Below are 24,142 nucleotides of genomic sequence, written 5' to 3'. Positions count from 1 at the left end.
TCTTAACAGGTGCATTTAGTCCATTGATGTTGAGATAATTGTCATGGGATTTAGTGTCATCTTTGTGTAGAAATTTGGTGTATCTGTTAGTCTTTCTTTCCTTAAAATAGACATTTCAGCTTTTCTTTTAGGACTGCTATTTTTCTACTATTCCCAAATACTGTGTGGATGTCACTTCAGCAATATAATACATATTAAACATGAAGTATCATATTAAGGGATATGTGTACTTGTCTTCACATTATCTGTAGGGCTGGTTTTAAGTCTGTAAAGTTTCTGAGCTGTTATTTATTTGTGAAGCCATGTATATGTCCTTCAAACCTAAAAGTGAGTCTGGCTGGGTATTCTAGGTGAAACATTCATTACATTGATTTTTGTCACTATATACCACCATTGCCTTCTGGCCTTGAGGGTTTCTTGTGACAGGTCTGCTGTAAATCTTAAGGATGCTCCTTTGAATGTAATTTCCATTTTTGATCTTGTTACTTTCAGTATTTATACCTATCTGTGGGATTTGTCATCGTGACTAAGATGTGTCTTGGGGTGTTTTTCTTTGGGTCTCTTTTAGCTGATACCCTTTGGGCATGCAGGATTTGGTTGCATGCTGTCTTTGGCTCTGGGAGTTTCTCAGTAATGATGTCCTTAACTGTTAATTCTTACTGTGGATTTCATTTCTGAGTCTCTGGGTCTCTGCGACTCCAATTATTTTTATGTTGTTTCTGTTGGATTTATCAAAGACTTCAGTTTTCATTTGCTCACATTCCTTCAGTATATATTCCATTGTCTGATCATTTGCTTTGAGGGTTTTTTCCCAATCTTTTCTACTGTATGAAGTTGTTCTGTATCTCATCTTCTAGCTCACTGATTCTGTCCTCAGCTTCTGTTACTCTGTTGGAGAGGCTTTCTATTGAGGTTTTTATTTCATCTACCAAGTTTTTCAGTCCTGTTATTTCAGTCTGGCATTTTCTGATTTCTGTCTTTATGGTGTGTTCAGCTCAATCCATGCTTTCTTTGAGTTCTATGAACATCCTTCATATTTCTACTCTAAGCTCCTTATCTGAGAGGCTAATTAGGTGGTTGGCATTTTTCGGGTCATCAGAGCTGCCATCTTCATTTGATATTTCTGATGTTGGCTCATGTTGTTTCCCCATTATCACTATTGCAGTGTGTTTTTTTTTTCTAAGTTTTATGGTGGAATTCATTTGCTTCGCAGCATGCTTCTTTGGCTCCAATCTGCTCAGGTATTGGTTTCATACCCACAGCTCTCAGGCGCCCCCAGAAATGGCTTTGGCAAACCGAATTCACCCTGTTCAGGCATGTCCATGGTGTCTCTCAGCTTCCTTCAGGGATTCTGTGCTGGAGTTGGTTTCAAATCCGTGGCCTCAGCCATACAGTTTTCAACACCTATCCCTTCACCAGTGCACATTTCCTACTAACAACATCCAGTTTCACTCTTGTCCCCCAGTTTTAAACACTATGATTACAAGATTGTTAAAACTAGTTAATTTTCCCACAGATAAAGTTGTTTATAATTGAGTTACAGTCATACAATGCACAATAACCTTCACAAGCTCACATTTCCCACCAACAATGTCAAAAGTTTTTCTCTTGCCTTCCCTAATGCCCTCTTTCCTCCTCCCTCCTCCCGTTCTGCTTCTGGAGCAGATATTTTACTTTTCTCTCTCTCTTTTCTTTTTTGACTTTGTGAATTGTACTACTGTTAATGGAGAGGTTCTACTTTCATAGTAGTGTAGTGTGGTTTTTTTCTTCTCTACTTGCACTCTCTATTCTTTGTTGCAAGTTTTCTACCATGGACTGGTACTCCTATTTTTATCTCTATTGTCTCTGAATATCTCTACATGGCAAACATTTACTCTCTCTCTCTTTTATTTCATCTTTTAAGGTTTTCTTATAGAATCAAACAGTCCACAAACACTGAGCAGTGGGTACTAAAAAATCTCAGTGGTCCTACAGAAATATCACAAAAATAATTTATTATTTGGTTAATCTAAAGTCAAATAGCTGCTCTATGATGATCACGAATAGAAAATCTAAGTATTTTCACTAAAAATTCAAAGTGGTTTTAAATATTATATTTCTGTTGAGATAGAACCAATTTAATTTTCTTCTGTGAACCCTTAAGCACTCTCAGAGCAAGTTGACCAAATTGACCTTGTTTAAAAACATGTTGGATTCCCAAATGGCTGATATGAATTCTCCAAATTGGAAAATAGCTAAGTGAAAATAACTAAGTACAAAAATTTGAGGCATACACAAGAGATGCTTTGTCTCTACTTTTAATGCATAAAATAATTTATTTATTACCTCATATTTTCCCATTTCCTAGTAATCAAAAGTCAGAAAACCATGTGTTCATTGGGTCTTGTAATCACTAGTGTTAAGGAAAAAGATAAACTCTAATTGCTTAGACTTTGCATAAAGCACTCTGCTGTACAAGGTACAAACGAGGCTCCTTAATTAAAAATTGAATCTTTAGGTCAAAGCCCATTTCTTGTAATTCTTAGATGTGTTGTTGCCAACATGGGAATCATTAGAATCCATTCTTTTAAAATTACATATACTTCTTATAATCATTTCAGAATAAAAAGTAGTGCCCAAAGATATATGCATGATGTATAAAATTATGTATTTAGAGTCTTATCATGATATACATATAAAATCTAATTTTTCTAAGTGTTCAGAAAATCAGGCCTTTTTTTTTAAAAAATGATGTTATCTAAGGTAATATGGGTCATGTGATTCTTGAATTGTACTTTGTCAGAGTTACTAAGAGCTGTCTATAAATAGTATAAATATACAATTAAAGAATATTCTATTATTTATAGTTAGAACATGTTTATACTTATATATAAGTATATATATATGTATATATAATTTATTACAGATTTAAAAAAGGCCGTGTAATAATTATGAGAAGTAGATTTGGAAATAATCTTCTGAGGATAGAGACTGAAATATTTCTAATAATTTCTCACAATTTTATGGAACTAAGATGCTGTTAATAAGAGTAATAATATTAGCTAATATTTTCTCAGCTCTAACTTTATGCCTTATTTATGCTATGCCATTGTAACTTATAAAAATAACAATGTGTCCTAATAAAATTATGTCAAATTACTTCTTTAAGTCTCTAAAATAAATTTATGATAATGCACGAAATAATAATTCACATTTTATAACTTTACAGATGAGAAAAATGAAGCACAGAAAAGTTGAATAAACATGCTCAAACAGCAAAGCAACAAGGATCTATAACCTAGTATCATAACCTCTATATCATTGTGTAATGTGTTTAATGTTACCTTTAAAATGAGGTGATATAGATGGCCCTATGACTGGTATCCATAGGAGAAGAAAACTTTAGGATACATTTGGGCACAGAGTAAACACAAAGGAATATATGGGAGAAGAGAGCCAAGGAGACAGGTCTCAGAAGTCAACATGCTGACATCTTGATATTGGATCTCTAGTGTCTAGGACTGTGAGAGACTTCATTTCTGTTTTTTAGGCATGTCCGTTCCTAATGATAGAAAACAAAGTAAGCCATTAACACTGGTTAAAATGGCTCTGAAAACATATGTGTACATATACATGTGTATATGACAAGGTTGTATGTGTTTACTCTCTCTCTTAAGTGATTCTTGGAAAATATACACAAAGAGTTTTTTTCATTCCCTTGTGTTTTAGATGTTTATGACCGTCTAGTTTAATTAGGTCATTTGACAGTCACATAAAAATAAAATACAAAATGAAAGCTTGGGCAATGACTCAAGATTCTAGTTCCATGTGGATAGAGCATACTAACATTTGAACTGTTCCACTGTGAGGTCAGTTGCTCTGGCATGTGGAAAGTGGAGTATGACAGCCTTAGGTTCTTGGATACATTTATATGCAGTTCTTGACCTCAAGATCTTCCTGACATTCAGCACTTGCTCCAGTGGCCTCATCAAAAGGAGAGGTTGGGTGAGTTAGTGATAAAATGTGAAGTGTGATGTTTGAGGAAAGAACTCTACTGCTTCCCACCCCCCATTCTTCTCACATCTTTACCAGTAAAAACATTTATGGTACTGTTTAGTATTTTTTTCCTTTTTGGTATTAGGCTGGCCAATTGTTTTTCCTTTAATGATATACAAGATTCAGGTGAACAAGGATCTACCTCATCAAGAATGATTATTTTTTATTTTTGTTTATTTGTTTGTTTTGGGGTCATAGCCAGAAATGCTTATTTATTACCCTTATTTATGGTCTGTTCTTAGAAACAATTTTGGCATTTTGGGGGAACACATAGGAGTCTGGGGAATGAAACACATAGGAGTCTGGGGAATGAATCTAGGTCAGCCTTGTAAAAGGCAGATGCCCAACCTGCTTTCCTATTGCTTTTCTCTGGTCCTAATCAAGTGTTATTTATCTTTAATGTCATCATTTAGAGTCACTACAAATTCCATGGTGAAGAAAATCTATGAGGTAAACTAGCAAAGTCTCTATTATCTCTAATAGTCAGGAAATGCTTCCTATTATTTCTTTCAAGAAAAGATCTGGTTAGCAACAGGCTGCTATCTACAAAGGTCACCATGTGCTTATGTGATATATTTAGAATATTTCTTTTAATAGGTAGGTAAGAAAGAAAAGTACCTACTTTTACACTTGTAGCAATGGAGGCTATGAGAGACAAGTTCAATGAAATAAAATGGTAAAAATGAAATTTGATTTCCTTGTTTGGTCGAGTCTGAAATCTTTGTGATTTATCTATTATAGTTTACTTCCTTTTTAAATTTAAATTTTTATATAAAATATTTATTTAAACACTATGATTACAAACATGATTGTAGTTGGGTTTCAGTCAGAAACCAATGCAGCATTCCCACCACCAATGCTCCTACTCCTTCCCAATCCCTGCCTGTATTTGAGACAGGCATTCTATTCTCACTTGTTAAGAATGCCATAATGGTTGTTAGTGTAGTTATTTCTCTAATTGCACTCACCACTCTATGTGGTGGACTTCATATTGTGACCTGGTCTTTTGGCCCACATCTCTATTGTCTCTGGGTATTATTACAATAATGTCATTAATTTTTCTTAAAACCCATAGATGAGTGAGACTATTCTGTGTCTATCTCTCTCCCTCTGACTTATTTCACTCAGCATAATAGATTCCATGTACATCCACATATAGGAAAATTTCATGACTTCATTTCTCCTGACAGCTGCATAATATTCCATTGTTTATATGTGCCACAGTTTCTTTAGCCATTCATCTGTTGAAGGGCATCTTGGTTGTTTCCAGAATCTGGCTATTGTAAAAAGTGCTGCAATGAATATAAGTGTGAGGAAGGGATTTTTGTATTGGATTTTTGTGTTCCTAGGGTATATCCCCAGGAGTAGTATAGCTGGATCAAATGGGCGCTCAATTTCCAGTTTTTTGAGGAATCTTCATATTGTTTTCCATAAAGGCTGGACTAGATGGCATTTCCACCAACAGTGTATAAGAGTTCCTTTCTCTCCACATCCCCACCAGCACTGATTATTATTGTTCTTTGTGATGTGTGCCAGTCTCTGTGAGATGGTACCTTATTGTTGGTTTGATTTGCATCTCCCTGATGATTAGTGATGTGGAGAATTTTTTCATGTGCCTATTGGCAATTTGTATTTTTTCTTTGAGAAATTGTTCATTTCTTCTTCCATGTTTTTATGGGGTTGGATTTTTTTCTTGTTATGTTCTGTCAGTACCTTGTATATTTTCAATATTAGCCACTTATCTGATGGGCATTGGGTGAAGAGTTTCTCCCATTCTTTGGGTGATTTTTGTATATTTGGTACTATTTCCTTTGAGGATCAGAAGCTTCTCAGCTTAATATATTTCCATCTTAATATATTCCACTTGTTTATAGAGTGCTGTTTCCTCCTTGAAGATACCTTTAATCTCAATGTCATGGAGTGTTTTATCTACATGTTGTTTTATATACTTTATGGTTTTAGGCCTGATATCAAGGCCTTTAATCCATTTGAATTTGATCTTGGCACATTTTTTTCTTTTTTATTTCTTTTTTTCTCTTTCAGATACTGTGATTTGCGATATTGTTACTGGAGGCAATCATGCATTTTGGTATTTTGACTTGGTAATTGTTTTTTGATACACTAAAGGTGCTTATATAGATATTTGCTGAATAAAGACATGCACTGTCTGAATCCATAAATGAGTCATTTCAGAAAACTGGGAAACAATCTCACGTACTCCCTTCAAGGAATATACAAGAGAATTTGTGAACAGCTATGGAAGAACTTTAAGCTAGAAGGATTTCCCTGGGGTCACATATCTTTTTATTTTTCTTATTTTAGCTCTTGAAGGAGATAAAGTATTTTCAAATGACCCTTGCCAATGATAAGCAAATAAATCATTTTATCACTAGGAAGATGGACATTGAGAAGGCCTGCACTCTAATAAAATCAACATGTAATGACTTAGACTATTAAGTAATTTTTTGCCATATATTACCGATATAGAAATGATCTATAGGCTTCAAGGCTGTTACTGACTTATGTTCTCTCTGTCTTGGTTACAGAAGACTCCTACTTCCTTAGGAAGAGGCTACTTTCATAAGATTGAGATATTGAAGAAGCCTCAGTCTTTTAAGTAGTTGGTTATAAATTTAATGTTTTTTTCCAGTAGTCATTTTCTATCTCTATGTGCATGGCTGGAAGTTTCACTTGAAATAATGAAAGAAGGAATGGATTTGTTTGAAAGGATGACTGGCTCTCCTGTAAGAAGTAATCAGGGTATAAGGCTTGTATGTTTTGATTTGTTTCCTTTAAAGATTAGGCTATTTTTCCTTGCAGCAGTGATTGCCATTTTTTGGGCTTACTCAGTAATTGGAAGTGTTCAGAGTGAGAAGAGCCAGTGACAAGAAGAAGGGATTAGCCACTGAGGGATAATGGAAGGAGGGCAAAGTTAGGGTGGGAAGGTTATAAGAAAGATCACAAAGAAGATTTTTTAAAAAGTGACTTTACTTTTGATGGACCCACAACAAAGTTAAAATGGGCTTTGTAAATCACGCAGCAAGGTGCTTGAGCTCTGAGTGGATGTATTCTTGTGTGTTGTTATAATAATAAGGCCTGCTGTCTGCTGTATCTTTTTCACATTTTATTCTAGGGGCTCTTAATGATGAATGAATTATGCTCCAAAGTTGGGTCTCAGGGTGGTTGGTGAACTTTGTACCATAAATTTCTCAATCCTGGGCACACCCTCATATTTATGTGAATATTGGGGGATTGATATGTAGGAGGGGATAGAGTTTCTTATTCCAATTTTTTCCATTCCTTAGCATTTTTGAGTATTGTAATGATTCATTTCTTCAAAGATAATAGTAGTTATTTTTATATCATGGTAATTTTTTTTTATCTTGTGGAATTGAGGAAATTCACAAATATGTCCTACTTGGTGTTTAGGATGGCCTTTGGGCTAACCACTTATCTTTCTGGTTCTATCCTGTGAAATTTCTCCTTCCTTATCTCTATTTGAATGACCATTATACACAGGAACTTGTCATTCAGAAAAATTATTTCCAGAAAACCTATCTACCAAGGGAAAAGACCATTGAAAACATTACTATGTATTTTTAAATAACAAGAAAGCTAACATGTATTTTTACTTATCAAAAGTAGCTATATAGGGCTTGGGGGCCATACACTGTGTTTCTAGGGGCTATTTCTGTCTAAGTACTCAGAAGATTCCTAATAATCTTAAGAGGACCAAATGTTAAACTGAAGGCTGACAATTTACAAGGCAAACAATTTACTTCCTGAATTATATATTTACACCCCCCGTGTTTAGATTGCAATTTTTGCCAAAATTTTCCAGAGAATGTTCATGACCTTATCTCTGCTGAAGCATGGGTCTAATAGGACCAGTTCTAGGATGCAGAAACTCTCTCATAACGGAATTAAACTTTCTGCCTTGCCCTTTCCAGGGGGCCCAGTGACATCATGAAAGTGTGTTAAATTATCTTAAGACCAGATCTATTAGAAAGAAGAATGAATTCCCAGTACTGAGCTAAAAAGTGCATCTTCACACTGCAAAAGCATTTTCAGCTGCAGTAAACTGGGCATCTTCTGAACTCAAATGCCAAAACTCATAGAATGGGGCTACCTGGGGAGAAAGTTTTTCTAATTATTCTTCACATTTTTCACAATTAGGCCCTTTTCTTTTATTTTTTCAGCTCCACCCAAAGAAATAATCTAACAATGTCTACAGCATTATTGAGCTTTGTTGTTTAAATTCATTTTCAGGAATTATTGACCCAATAGAACTTAATGACACTTCAGAGTTGAAGCCCTTTGGGTAAATCCTTCATCCTTTCCAGATTAGCAGCCAGATAGAATCTGAAAGGATTCCAATGTCCAAAAGCTAAAATCTATACCAGGTTCTCAGTTAAAAGAAAGTTACTGCTTCTGCATTCTGGATTGATTAAACACACACACACACACACACACACACACACACACACACACACACACACACACACACACACCAACTGGAGCACACCAATAGTTTTTCTTCAAAACTTTTTTTTTAAGCAAGTAGACTGACCAACACAAATTCACAACTCCTTCTCAAACCTTCTTTGTTCATGGTTTGTATAATATTATTTTTAATAACGTCAAGCTTCTTTTTTTGTTTTTTGGGGTCACACCCAGCAGTGCTCAGGGGTTACTCCTGGCTCTACTCTCAGAAATCGCTCCTGACAGGCTCAGGGGACCATATAGAATGCCGGGATTTGAAACACCACACTTCAGCATGCAAGGCAAATGCCTTACCTCCATGCTATCTCTCTAGCCCAACATCAAACTTCTTTATTGGGGGCCACACCTAGAAGCTTTCAGGGTTTACTCCTGCTTCTGCACTTATTTCTGGTGGTGCTTGGGAGCATATGGGATGTTGGGGATTGACTATGAGTCAGTCACATGAAAGGTGAACACCCTCCTTACAGTACTTACAGTACTCTGGCACCAATATCAAACTTCTTCATAGAGCAGTTATAACCACTCAGAACTGATTTTTTTGTATCCTAGTCCATGAAAAATGGTGAATAACATAGACTTAGTTTTTGTACAAAATTCTTCTATTGTTAGATTCTAAAGTGAATGTTTAACTTGCACATTTTAGTGGATACCTCCAACTCCCTGACCTTTTTCCCCTAAAAAGGGAAGAAAAGGGGTATCATATACTAAATTTGTTCACTTTTAATCAAGTTCTGGTGAAAACATGATATCACTAAAGTCAGTGCAGGATTCCTCCAGGATTAAAGATATTATAGAATTAAGAGGTTTTTGCCTTTCAGTTGGCACTCATTTTTCTATAAAAATCAACCCAAATATACAACTTGCATCCTGTCAGACAAATACAGCTTGGGCTGTTGTTCTGATGATCCAATCAAAGTATCATTTCATTTCCAATACTTCAGTGCAGAAGAGACTAATCCACTGTACCACATAATATGTGGCAACAGAAAGGATCCCAATTTCTCAAGAAAACAATATCTTGCAGATTATAAGGCTGAAACTCAATTAATAAACCCCATGATCTCTGGACCATACATTTAGACTGTTATTTAAAGTCTCCAAGGAGATCAGTGCCATAAAAACCATTTCTCAGGAATTCTTCCAGCTATAGGAGTGAGCTACAACCGTTTCTGCTAATATATTACAATTTGTTTATTACACTCCCAAAGCAGTCATGGCATTGGCAGCACATTAAGGGGAAATGAGCCACACACCATCTCCATAAGCAATTAGATTTTTGTTTCCTATGTACACAAAAAATGGATACTTTTCTTATACTCTATGTTCTTTCCCTAAAGAAAGATTGTGAGCTCAAAGAAAACAGACTGGGCTTCTATTAATCTTCATTTCTTCTTTAGAGTTCTCACCACTTTCAGTACAAAGATAACATATGATTGTTGGGGAAACACCTTGCAAACTTTGCGGGGGGAGGGAAATGTATGAGTCTGATAGATCTGGATATTAATTTCAGAAAGTTTCCAAATGACTTAGGTTACTTAAGTGAAGAGTTTTAGTTTTCTTATGTGCTTCTGTTTGTTATTTGAAAAAATCAGTAAGGTCTTTTGTGACAATTAAATGTGAAAATGTATAAATAAAATTATAAACAAAAGAGCCCTGGTCAGTTTCTAGTAACAGGAATCAGTAAATGTACTTAATAAAGTAACAGTAAATGTTTGCTCCTTTTACTCAATTAGTTGGGAAAATAAACAGAATATAATACATTAACTTATAATAATATAATTAACTTACATTAAATATAAGACCTTTGCACATTAATTTTCCTGGTAGAGGAATATTTAGTACAAGATTTAAGGCATTGGTAGAGAGACTTCTTATGTTATTTCTTTTTTTGGGGGGGTCACACCCAGCAGCGCTCAGGGGTCACTCCTGGCTCCACGCTCAGAATTCGCTCCTGGCAGGCTTGGGGAACCATATGGGATGCCGGGATTCAAACCACCAACCTTCTGCATGCAAGGCAAATGCCTTACCTCCATGCTATCTCTCCGGCCCCCTTGTGTTATTTCTTTAAGGGCTTCCATAACAAAACATGTTAGGTCAGATGACTTAAGCAACCACATTTTTTTCTTAGAGTTCTGGAGACTGGATATCCAACATGGTTCCTCTGCATAGAGATGGCTTCTCTATAAAGTTCCATTTGGTGTTTTCTCAGTACTGAACTTACCTCCTTTTGTAAAGACACTAGTCCTATTAACATAGGGTCTATTCTAATGATGTCACTTCAACTTATTTTTGTTCAAAGACCCTACCCCAAATGCAGTCACATTTTGAGGTGCAGGGGCTAGAACTTTGCAACATAAGAATTTAGGGAGAATAAAATGCAGCTTTTGACATTCCCTGAAATAGTCTGGGAACAGAGAGACCCTGATTCCTGATTCCTCGAAGAGGTGAATATAGGTATAGAGGCAATGATGTGCTCACTATAATATTTAAAAATATGAACTGAATTTTAAAGATGTATCTACTATTTTATTTAACAAGTAAAACAGTCTAGTAGATGTATACCTTGCTATAAACATGTTATCTTATGATTTTCTCTGCCTAATTGGTTACCTAGTAAAGAATTTAGGGACAAACATCAAGCCATCTAATAATGGATTAATAACCTGATGACTACACCATCTTTTAGGTCACTGAGAAGTTATATTTCAGTTAATAGAGCTGGTCGTTATATAGAGTGTTGTCATGGTTGGTTTGACTTGTGATGAATAAAGGCAGGATAATAGAATTGTACAGCTATGTCACGAAGAGGCCTTACACATTAGTTTTGGAACTTGCTTCTCTGCTAAAGTCTGAGATCCAGATTAGCTTCTTATCTCTTTGTGGTCTATGTTGCAAGCTATGAGGACATTAGCATGCAATTTCTGAAAAATTATATTGATTGTCGGTTTCTGCTCTAACACATGATCACATGTTTTCTGGATTAAAACTATATGCATATTTATTAGCTTGTATTTTTACAAGTCAGAAGTACCACATTTGTTTTATAGGACTTAATTAAAGTTGTTGGCAGGACTTCCTGGTTTCTTCTAGAAGTCCTAGAGAAGAATCTGTGTTTTTGACCTTTTCACCTACTACAGGCCTTCTACATATGTTGGCTGTTGACTTCTTCCTCCATCTTCAAAGACAAGTATAAAATGTTTTCAAATTTCTTTGTGAATATAACCTTGCTTCTACGATCACTTTTCACTTGCTCTCTGTCTCTCAGATTTGTGTGTGTGTGTGTGTGCATATGTGTGTGAAGAGGATATGAGTTGTACTAATATAGGTTCAGGAGGTTCATTGCTTCTCTCTAATTTATTCATTTATATACTTCATACATTCATTCAGTCCCTCTCTTTAAATTCTCAAATGGTTATGCATTTTTGCTCTGCTTTAGCCCAAAACAAGAGAAAGCAATTAGAGCCTATAAATCTCAGCATTCGCTAAGGCAGAGGTTCTCATACTACGACTAGAGGGCACATTGGGTCCACCGAGGACATTAATCTGGCTTGCTGGGTGTTTTTGCCATTGCTGCCTGTCTTACTTTTGCAGTGCATATGTATGGAAAGTGCGCTACAGTCTCTGACTCCCCTCCTTTTCTCTGTCTTTCAATTCCTCCACTCAGTCTTGGGCAGGAGTCCTCAAACTATGGCTTGCAAAAAAACAGGCTCATAGTTTCCATTGAAATACTGATAAGTTTGCTGATTTAACTTTACCTGTTCTTCATTTTAAATATTGTATTTAGGCTGGAATGATAGCACAGTGGTAGGACATTTGCCTTGCATACGGCTGACCCATGACAGACCCCGGTTTGATCTCCACCATCCCATATGGTTCTCTGAACCTGCCAGCAGCGATTTCTGAGTACAGAGTCAGGAGTAACCCCTGAGTGCCACTGGGTGTGGCCCAAAAGCCAATAAAAGAAAGGAAGAAAGAAAGAATACCAACATCTTTATTTAAAAAGGCGGGGGATGGAGAGATAGCACAGTGGTAGGGCATGTGCCTTGCATGCAGCCGAACCAGGAAAGATGGTAATTTGCATCCCGACATCTCATATGGTCCCCTGTGCTTGTCAGGAGTGACTTCTGAGTGCAAAGCTGGGAGTAACTCCTGAGCGCTGCTGGATGTGACCCCAAAATAAAAAAAATGTATTTGTTCTCCCCATTTTTTATTGTAAAAAATGATATGTGCATTGTACATAGGAATTTGTTTATATCTTTTTTTATTTATTAGAGACTGGACCTCAATGGTGAGGGACAGTGAACTGGCCCCTGTTTAAAAGTTTAAAAACCCCTGCCCTAAAGAGCTGTAATCCAGCTTATGTCTTATGGTTGTAAGTTATATATTTTCTTTTTTTTTTTTTTGGTCAAATTTCCCTGGTTATAATTTATTGAGTAGTTGCCATGAGTAGATAATGTATTTTATGTTATATTATTCACTTTGAAATCATTGCTGTATTTTGTTAGAGATATCTTGACCTTGTGCAAAAACACCTGACAAAATTGTAGTGGTTTAATACCAAAGAGGATTAGCTCTGGACTCAGCTTACTTACTCTTTAGTTTGCTACCCAGGCCTCATTTATGGTACTGCTCCATATAATTTAGGAACCCAGGCTTCATTAGCATGTTAAAAATTCCAGAAGAAAGAAAAAATTTCTCCCAAGACACTTATTGTCATTTCTGCTCAGATTCTTTTGTCCAAAACAGAATGTTTAACCATAAGGGTGACTATGAAATGCAGCACTTGTCTGGACAGTTTCCTATCCAGAGTGCTGTGTGAGTTTGGGGAGCAAGTTTCTGGTGAATAGCTGCCATCCCTTTCATCTTCTGAATAACTCAATTTGGAGGCATTATCTCTATTTATCAATGTACAAAGCAAGATCTAGGAACCAATAATGTGACCCACTTAAGTAAGTGCCACAATCAGAAAGACTGCCTAGGCCTGTTGAAATTCTGATTGCAAATCCTGTCTTTGTACTCAGTGCCTCATGCCAGCTTTCAAGCACTCTCCCTGATGTAATGCTTATCAACCTCCTTTTCATTTGATGATTTTGTGAGGGGTCAGCCATCTTCTGCCCCAAACTGCCGGATGTCACATCCCATTTTGAGAGAACTTAGAAACAGTCTCATGCTGTTCTTCTCTTACCATTATTTTTATTCCGGCAAAACTTTCACCCCCATCCTTCCATGCTTTTTACAGAAGCCCATGATTGTATGCTTTGTCAAATTTGTTCCAAAGACATTTCCAGATATCTTACCCTCCCCCCCCCCCACTTTTAACACCTCTTCCCCTCTACCCATTTATTCATCTCTGAGATGTATTCTTTGTCTCTTCATCACCAGGCATATTCCTACTTAGTAGGAATATGATTTAGGCTATGGGCTTAGTGGAAAAAGGTTGATTATTTCAGAATCTAGTTTTATTAGTGTCTGCTCTATCTGTTCCCATGTTAAATGTTTTAGTTCATGCCTTTATTCATATTTACTTAGAATGCATCAGATTTCTCACAGTTTGCCTCCTTTATTAATCTTTAATGTAATTGCTTTTATGCATCTATAGAAACATTTGATGTTTAATCTTTATGGGGGAGAAAAGTTGGGAAATAATGGAATTTCTGTAAGCTGGCCTTAAATATAAAAGAATGTTTCTGTTCAGAAACTTGTGTTCCCTGCTGTTATGAATGCAGGATGAGTTGAGGAAAAAGTCATCCAGGTCAAAACAAGCTATCCTTACAAACTATCTAGGTTAATAGTGTCATAAGCATTGCAATCACTATCTTTTTATAATGCCTGACTTAATGATGCCATGAGCACAGTAAACACTATCCTTACATATCATTTGAATTAATGATGCCATGTACCTTGTGACCATTATCTTCACATACTATCTGATTGTTTCATGCCAAAGCAATGTAAAGCTGTATTACCCACATTCTATTTCCTGACTAAAGTTTGCCTTTTAAAAAACTGTCCCTATCTTCAATAAATGAAGATATTCCCAGACAATTCTTCCCTGCAAGTGGTCTTTGGCTTGCAGTCTTTCCTCCTCCTCCCTAGTCTGGCTTCACAGGCTATGGGCTGGAAGAGACCCTTATCCACCCTTGCATCAGCCTTGTCGGTGTTCCCCTGCCAGAGCCTGACAACTCTTGATGAACAGAATTTATTATATCATTTTAACTCTGAGCCTCTATAGCTCTCTCTAGCCATGGAAGCAGAACTTTCTAAATATTACATATAAAACCTATTATTAGTTCTCAAATTCTCCATACATGAATGTCATCTTAAAATAAATTTCTTCTATATTTCTCTATATCTATCTTGCTTATCCCTCAGCTACAGAGATAACCAACATATGTTCCTGTTTTTATTCCATTAGAGTCATTGGTTCTTTGTTTTTGTTTGGTTTTATTTTTTTTAGGCCACACCTGGCTATGCTCAGTACTCTTGCTCTGTGATCAGAGGTCACTTCAGGTGGGTTTAGGGGTCATATGAGATTCTGGGAGCTGAATTCAGTTTGGCCACAGCATGGAAAACACCCTACCAACTGTAATATCTATCTGACCCCAAGTCTTTGTTTCATATAAGAGAGATCATACAGTCTCAGATGAATAGATACATCTATTCTTTAAAAACCTTTGAATGAATGAACAGGTTTTATCTGGGGTATCTTTTTGTTCTTTGGCAAATTTGTTTTGGGGTATGGAGGTAATTTGGGGAAATATTCAACAGTACTTGGGAACCACTCCTATTTGTTCTTGGGGTATAACATAGTACTAGAATTTAAACCAGGATTTTTATCTATATGTAAAGCAAACAACTTAACCTCTTTGCTCTGGTCCTTCTTGGTAAATATCAATCCTAATTCAATACAATTGGAATATTCTTATTTATATCTATATCATTGCTTCTTGTTCTCAACATTGTATATAATTGAACTTTTTCTGCCATACACCAAACACTCTTCTTCCTGAGTATAATGAATTACATATCATGGATTAAAAGTTATGTATCAGTATGTATTTATAAAAATATGAACTATTTTAAATACTATAGAGTTTATTTTAGGCACTTAGTATGACCCATGGCACACAGTATGCTTTCATCTAAAACATGCAATTTTAAGATTGTATTAACTTGTTGTTTGTGAACATATGATAAGAATCTATAATGTAATTGTCTAATTTAGAGTTTATTAAGGATTTGGGTGTATATAATTTTTTCATATGGGCAACAGAGCTTCAATTTGGGCACAATTTATGTGCTTACACTAGTAGCATTACATGCTCAGTGGAATTAATACTGCAAAGTAATCTTGGCTGTTGCTGGAATTTGGGTAATTAAAGTAGAAGTTAGTGGGCCATCTATTATACAGAGTAGGGCAAAATATTGAAAAATTAAATAGCAGTATAAGAATAGGGGTATAACAGTGGTCTTCAAACTATCGCATGTGGGCCACATATTGTATTTGTATCTGTTTTGTTTCTTCATTGCAAAATAAGATATATGCAGTGTGCATAAGAATTTGTTCATAAGTTTTGTTTTTACTATAGTCAGACCCTCCAATGGTCTGAGGGACAGTGAACTGGCCCCCTGTTTAAAAAGTTTTAGGACCCCTGCATGATTAAAATATAGTATAGGGCTCTTGGGGTATTTCCTCTTTAGGTAATGATTTATGAAGTGAAAAATGATTTAGGATATGAAGTTTCATTGTTGCTTCATTTAGCAAGCTGGCAACTCTCTTAACTATACCCTTCTCATAACCAAGTAAGTTCCTGTCCTCTTCAGTAGGTGCTAGTCCTAGGGACACAGACACAGGTTGGGGATTGTGTGTCTTTATTAGAAATATTAACCATCAAGGTAGTCTGATCAGATAATTAGATTTTGTTTGTTTGTTTTGCTGAGCAGGATGACAGCAAAGTTTCCAGGATTCATATGACTTAATTAGCAACAGGATTTCAAGTTTTACTTTGAGTCCTCTGGATTTGGCATTATAGTACAGCTAGGATTCTAGTATCTCCACCCTACTCTGTTTAGGGTAATTGGTACAGCAGGGAGAACTTTATTGTACCAACATTAAATTTTCTCTACCAAAAGTTTCCAATACCTAAAATACATTTAGCTGACTTTAAATGACTCTCTAGATACAATCTAGTCTAGGAAGGTATACGCTTTTAGAAAATTTTGCTTAAATTCTTTTTTTAATTTGAGTCAGAGAAAGATTTGAAACTCCAAACACATAACTCTTGCAATAAATGTAACTTTTAAAAGTCTTTTTATCTATATACATTTTAGAAGGTTGCAAATTCAAACTGGAAGTATGTTTCCAGGATCCATTACATCTCTAAATTCCTTATCATCATGGTTCTCCTTTCTTCTGATAGAACCTATCCTTGCTGGTATCAGTAATCCCATATTCAGATGACTCTGTGTTCTTTTAACTGGAGGTGACTTTTCCTGGTCTGTGTCTGCATTGATCCTGTCTACACCATTGTAGATGGCACTAATTAATTGATCACTTCATAGTTTCTCAAGGTGCTGGGTCTTGCATGTGGTAGTTCTGCTCAGGAGAGCTGCAGGTAGCCTCACAAATCTATGAAAGTTAGCCTGTGAGACAAAAACCTTTCTTTCCAATTAAACAGCTTCAATTGGCTCTGAAAATGAAAAATGAGAACTGAGCTCACTAATGCATTCAATATCTTACCCTTTGTCCTCTAGGAATTTTAGGTCTTTTAGGATCATCTTTGTAACTTTAAATAATATGATTAAATTTCTTTATCTTCAATCAAGTTTTCAGCAGTGTTTCTTGATTTCCCATTTGGCAAGAAAGAGAATAATAGCTTTCTTATCAGATATTTGCTATTTATTTCCTCATTTTTATTTCTCATACTTTTATATTATTATGTTATTAATATTTACTTCCTTATATAGTTCCTGGTCAATATAACACAACCTACATTCAACCATCTTTTTTGTTTTGTTTTGTTTTGGAGCTACATCTGGTGGTGCTCAGGGGTTACTCCTGACTCTGCACTCAGAAATTACTCCTGGCTCGTGGGACTATATAGGATACAAGGGATTAAACCCAGGTCCATCCTAGGTCTGCCACTTGTAAGGCAAACACCCTACCACTGTGCTACCAGTTTGGCCCCCAACACTTTCTTCTTTAGCCTGCTTTTATATTTTTCTACTCTTTTTCTTCTTTATAATTTTGGGTATTGATGCAGTGCTTCATATATGCAGGTATATTCTTGCCACTGAGTGATATCTCACCCCTGCCTTATTTTACTTTATAGTATTTATCACCACATGAGATGGTTTATATTAATTTTAAATGGCATCTTACTAACTAAAATTTAAATTTTAAGAAAAAAAATTGAATTTTTATAACAGTAGAATTTTATTTCAATATTCCTAGCATATAAAACAGTGCTGATCTAAAAAGAGAGAGGTTTTATCAGAGCCTACTTAAAGAATATATATATATATACATATATATTCAAATCATGCACAGTATACCAGTTAACTTTCATTGACAAAAATTGATCTTTAGAACATGAAGAATGGATTTGACTCTATAATATGAAGAGCCTATTTTACTTTCAGGTCCACTAAGTATTTACATCTTCCATGGAGGCATTTTTTGAAATAGGATCTCATTAAAAGAAGTTTCACTTAACTGATTATCTAGTTTTAGTCTTATAAAACATACTGGTTTGTGGGGCCGGAGCTGTGGCACAAGCGGTAAGGTGTCTGTTTTGCCTGTGCTTGACTAGGATGGACCGCGGTTCAATCCCCCAGTGTCCCATACGATCCCCCAAGACAGGAGCATTTTATGAGCGCATAGCCAGGATTAACCCCTGAGTGTCACTAGGTGTGGCTCAAACACCAAACCCTGCCCCCAATACAAACAACAACAAAAAAAAACATACTGGTTTTCTATGGGAATGATACCCAGAACAGGCAAATTGTGATGAGAAAGAGGAAAAATGAGTTTGCTTAGTGTAGTCAAAATTTAGGAGTTATGGGATTTTGCAGTTCAGAAAATAAAGGAAAGGGAAGAATATAAAAAGGAACATTAGGACACCAAATATTTAGAATATTTTCATCTACTCTATGTAGATTTAGTTCTCTAAAAATGCTTTTTTTTTTGAGGTAGACAGACTTATATTTCTTTTTTCTGTTTATTGGCTGTATAACATTGCATGAATTAATGAATATCTAAGTATATATTTATATTATTAATATCCATATGCTTTTGTTTTGTTATTGTTGTTTTTATTTTATTTTATTTTATTTTTTGTTTTTTGGGCCACACCCGGCGGTGCTCAGGGGTTACTCCTGGCTTTCTGCTCAGAAATAGCTCCTGGCAGGCACAAGGGACCATTAGGACACCGGGATTTCAACCAACCACCTTTGGTCCTGGATCGGCTGCTTGCAAGGCAAAACACTACTGTGCTATCTCTCCGGGCCCTGTTTTTATTAATATCTTTATTTAAACACCTTGATTACAAATATGATTGTAGTTGGGTTTTAGTCATGTAAAGAACTCCCCTTTACCAGTGCAACATTCCCATCACCAATGTCCCAAATCTCCCTCCTTTCCACCCCCCACCTCTGCCTGTACTCAAGACAGGCTTTCTACTTCCCTCATTCATTCACATTGTTGATAGTTGTCAATGTAGTTATTTCTCTAACTGCACTCACCACTCAGTGAGTGAGCTTTATGTCATGAGCTGGACCTTCCAGCCCTCCTCTCTTTTGTCTCTGAGAGTTATTGCAAAAATGTCTTTTATTTTTCTTAAAACCTATAGATGAGTGAGACTATTCTGTGTCTATCTCTCTTCTTGACTTATTTCACTCAGAATAATAGATTCCATGTACATCCATGTACAGAAAAATTTCATGACTTCATCTCTCCTGACGGCTGCATAATATTCCACTGTGTATATGTACCACAGTTTCTTTAGTCATTCATCTGTTGAAGGCAACCTTGGTTGTTTCCAATGTCTGGCTATTGTAAATAGCACTGCAATGAATATAGGTGTGAGGAAGGGATTTTTTTATTGTATTTTTGTGTTCCTATGGTATAGGTATATCCCTAGGAGAATATCCATTTGTTTTTATGATGGTGCTCATGAATCCAGTACCTTAGACATGAAAGGCATGTGTTCTATCTCTTTAAGTCATATCCAAAATTGCTAGTTTTCTTCATAAACGTGAACCCATGTTGAGCAGTATATGAATAATTCATTTTAACCAATAATACACAAAATAGAAAGTCTCTTTATGCACTATAAGATAAGAGGATAAAAAGACTATACTATTCAGTAATAAGTAATTAGGGGGCTTAAGTGGTAAGACATCTTATAATCTCATATGATAAATAGTGTAGTATGATGTTATTTCAGGACAGGATACAGCATGGTCAGAATCTGATCCATTTTCTCAAGATTTAAGATAGCTACCATGAAAAGAAAATAATGGCCACCTATACTTCCCATATAGTACAGTCCAGCTTGATTCCTCTGTGGCCTTCTCGGAGAGGATGAGGGCAGATTCCCTTTTCTGCATAAACTAAAGTAGCCCAACACAACACCCAACACCCTCCTACAAAAGGGGCCCAGCTCTGTGACTGAAATAATGTAATATGTGCACCTAAATACTCTTAGATGAGATCAAACTATAGGGCTGCAATATCAAGGTGTTTCCTTGAGGTGGAATCTAGCCCTCCTCCACGCATCCTACCAGTGGAAATCCATGCAGCTCCTGCCTACTGCCCCACCTTCCTGTCAGAAAAATAGGCTCAGCTCTGCCACAATGCTCTAGAAGAAAATAATACTTCCCAGCAAGTCCAGTCCAGGCTGATACCTGTGTGGCCTTCTCAGAAAGGATAGGGGCACAGATTACCCTTTCTTCATGAACTCCAGTAGCCTAACACCATGCAGAATACCCTCCAACAGAAAGAGCCCACCTCTGTAACTTAACCTTATTAAACCTCATTAAAGACACATAATTTGTTTTAGATTTATAAATCCTAGATTATGTGGCTGCAAGAGGCCAAATAACACCTCAATATCTTCCAATGTCAAATTAGTAATATCACAGGAAATCTGATGGGAAAGTTACATAGTTAAGTTACCCATCTCATGAACCTAGCCAGTAGTACAGAAGGTTCAACTAGCACCAAACCACAACCTAATGAATCCTTAGACACTGACTTTATTAATACTTTGCATAGACATAACAATCATTTTAAGATTTATCTTTTTTGTTAATTACAGTTGTAGCAAGCAATATAAATTAAATGTGTGTCTGCATGGAATCATTCTCTGGTTGTTGGTGGGCTACTGGTGATACTGGTAAAGGGAATGTCACCTAGGTGGTGGGATCGGTGCTTGAACATTTAGTGCTTAAAATGACTGTATAATATACAACTTGGTCATGGTATTATAACAAAAATTAGAAAGAAAATAAACAGATGGCTAATATGACAGAAAGTATAGAAAGTGAAAGAGGCAGTCTTTTCTACAATCCATTTTCTTTTTTGTTAATTAGGGGAGAAACTACCTTCCAGAGATTCCTGGAAAATTTTGTCCATGCTTAAACACAAGAAACAAGGAGAAATGAGCACATAGCATTACAATGTTTTATCAGGAATGCTGGCACCATCTGCAGAAATCTGGAGCAAGAACTAGTAGTTGTAGATAACTAAAGAATAGCTACTCCAGGGATCACATGCTGGAAAGTATATGTTTGGAGTAGATATCTGTATTCCCATTAAATATTCAGTGCTAATTGGTATCCTAACACTTGACTAATATATTTTTGCAAGACAGAAGAACAAAGTCAGTCCAGATTACTGACAAGGAGCTACCATTTCCTACCTATATTCTAGATATTTTTCAAACCTATATCTTTATATTTTTTTTCAACATCTCATAAGGTATTGATCTATTACACAGATACATAAACATCTGACACATTACTTAGATTCCCCCTATTTAGAAAGCTGATAAGTTAGAATTTTGGTTGATATTTTTCTATCTCCTGTGTTTTTTGTAGACCTTTGTGTATAATCTCTGCCATACACTTTCCAAAATATTCACCTGCCTAGCCTAAACAAGGTAAAAGGGATCATCTCAGTGACATGTAGAGTTCAGCATGGGTCTGGCAAGATATAAAGTCCATGCTGTGCAGAGGTTTATTGCAGAGTTTCTCCAGTTTTAAATTTCCCAGGTGTTTTCCCCAGTAACATATTTGGGATAGAAAAAGCAATAGATTTCCTTCTTGAGGCTGCCACCTTCTTCTGGATAGGGTTTTAAAGGTAATAATTCAGTTATCTTATTGCTTATGTTTCTTGTAGCACTATCCACAATAGCTACATTCTGGAAACAATCCAAATGTTCAAGAATAGTTGACTGGGAAAAAACTATGGTAATACACACAATAGAATATTACTTGGCTATAAGAATAGATAAAATAAGGCAATTTTCTGCTACATGGATAGATCTAGAAAGTCTCATGATGAGTAAAATTAGTCAGAAGGAGGGAGACTGAAACAGAATTATCTCTTTCATATGCTAAATATAAAGAAACATAATAGTGGAATAAAATATATCCAAAGACAAGGGGAGATAAAAAACATCAGAACAGTAGAAAATATGCCACTTGGGGAGAGGGATGCTGGGGAATAACAGTGAGGGGCTATAAATATAGTGGAGGGAAGTTTTTAATTGGGAGGAGGAAGTGGTGCTGTAAGTTGTAGAGTGTAGTGTATGAAACCCGATCAGTAACAGAACTTGTAAACCACAATACAGACTCTTATTAAAAATGTGCCTCAGTTGAAGCAAATTGGTGAGGAGGAAGCAAATGGATGAGGGAGCACTGGTGAATGAACTGGACACTTGTGAAATGACTGGTGAATAATTTTATGCTTGAAATTCAAATTTTGTAACTTCACAGTGACTAAATAAAAATAAAATAAAAAAGATATTTTGTAGACAAGATTAATATACAACTTTATTCATAAAAATAAATAAAACCTTATCCAAAATGGTTCATCTATGAAGTAGACATTCATAGATGGATTTAGAAATATTTATTTACTTCTTTTCTATGATTAAAAACTATTTTTTAAAATAAAATATATGATTAGGTATGATTCTGTTATTCTGAACACTGTTTTTTTTACATGTTTAATTTTTATTTTTGACTGCTCAAAGTTTGTTTGCAACTCCTGTGGCTGGATAAAACCAAGGCAATTCTTTGATGTCAATCATTCTGAAGCGAGAGTTTCTTGCATGACTTGGTAAGATCTGAAAGGAGGATAACCACAATGGATAGGCTGTGGTGAGGCATCCCCAGGCAGCTGGTAGTCTTGAGCGACCAAATGAAATTGCTCTATTTTATTCACCACAGCCTGCCCGCTGTGTTCATCAGACTGCCCAGTGGAACAGAAGGTAATCAGAGCTGAGACAGCTTCAGAATCAGGCACGCACAACCAAAGTTAAAAATATGTAAAAATTACTTGGATGTGATTTGCTCTCATAGAAGTCAATTTCTGGATAAGAACAAGAGGAAACAGTGCAAAACTAAGACACTAAAATTTATTTTCTCTGAAGAAAATGCAGGGAGAGTCGTGAACATTTAATAACTTTCGTATCCAATTGCCCGTAGTAAGGACTTGCTTAATGTATAGACAAGACAAGGAGATTCAGAAAGTAGGCGACAACGCATTTGCAATTTATTTAAGGAGCTCTTTGATCTGTTTTGAAATTTAGGATTCTGCTTTTGACTTTGCTAGATAAAGCTGTAGTAGAAATGAATTATTCATATAAAATATTGCCTCAATAACACTGCATCAAATAAACATAATGAAAAGCTGTCCATGTTATATAAGGGAAGTTAAGTCACAACTCTTTAGAATTGCAAAGTTTAGTACTTGGGGCCAGACTCTTCTCCATCATTACTCTATGGAAGATTCTACTTAGGAGAAGGTAACATTTAGATTCCTTTTATTTCTGGCCAAACATGCATTTTTGATATATGGGTTTAAAGGAGAGTTGGAACCATGGTATTACCAATTCTCATAAATTGTGTCCAGGTTTAATACAAATCTTTGGAGAGCAGAGAGCAATTTCCACAACAAAACATCCCACTCCATTCTAGCACTTAAGTGAACCATAGGAATATAGTAACCATTGTTTCCAGCCCCATGTTTTCACATTTTATGAGCTGTACATGTGGTGTCATTTGTAGCAGTCACCAAAAGCTTACTACCTATATTCATGCCTTTAAGAAAAAAATTAAGTAAGGCAAACAGATCCCTCCATTACCAGTGATGTTTCTTTTACAATGGTGCTTTGGCAAAAAGATTAATAAAGAAAAAGAAACAAAAATCTCAATAAACAGTGTATGTCATTGAAGTTTAGCTCAGCTACAATTCAATTGATCACCCTTGAATTCTTGCTGACAATTCAGTTTTAAAGAATTGTAGTTCAATAAAAATACAAGAGGTTACCGGAATCACCTTGGGCAAGTGGGGAGGAGGCAGAGTCTGTCTTTA

The sequence above is a fragment of the Suncus etruscus genome, chromosome 11, assembly GCF_024139225.1.
Source record: "Suncus etruscus isolate mSunEtr1 chromosome 11, mSunEtr1.pri.cur, whole genome shotgun sequence".
Taxonomy (NCBI): Eukaryota; Metazoa; Chordata; class Mammalia; order Eulipotyphla; family Soricidae; genus Suncus; species Suncus etruscus.
This window is presented reverse-complemented; position numbering follows the sequence as displayed.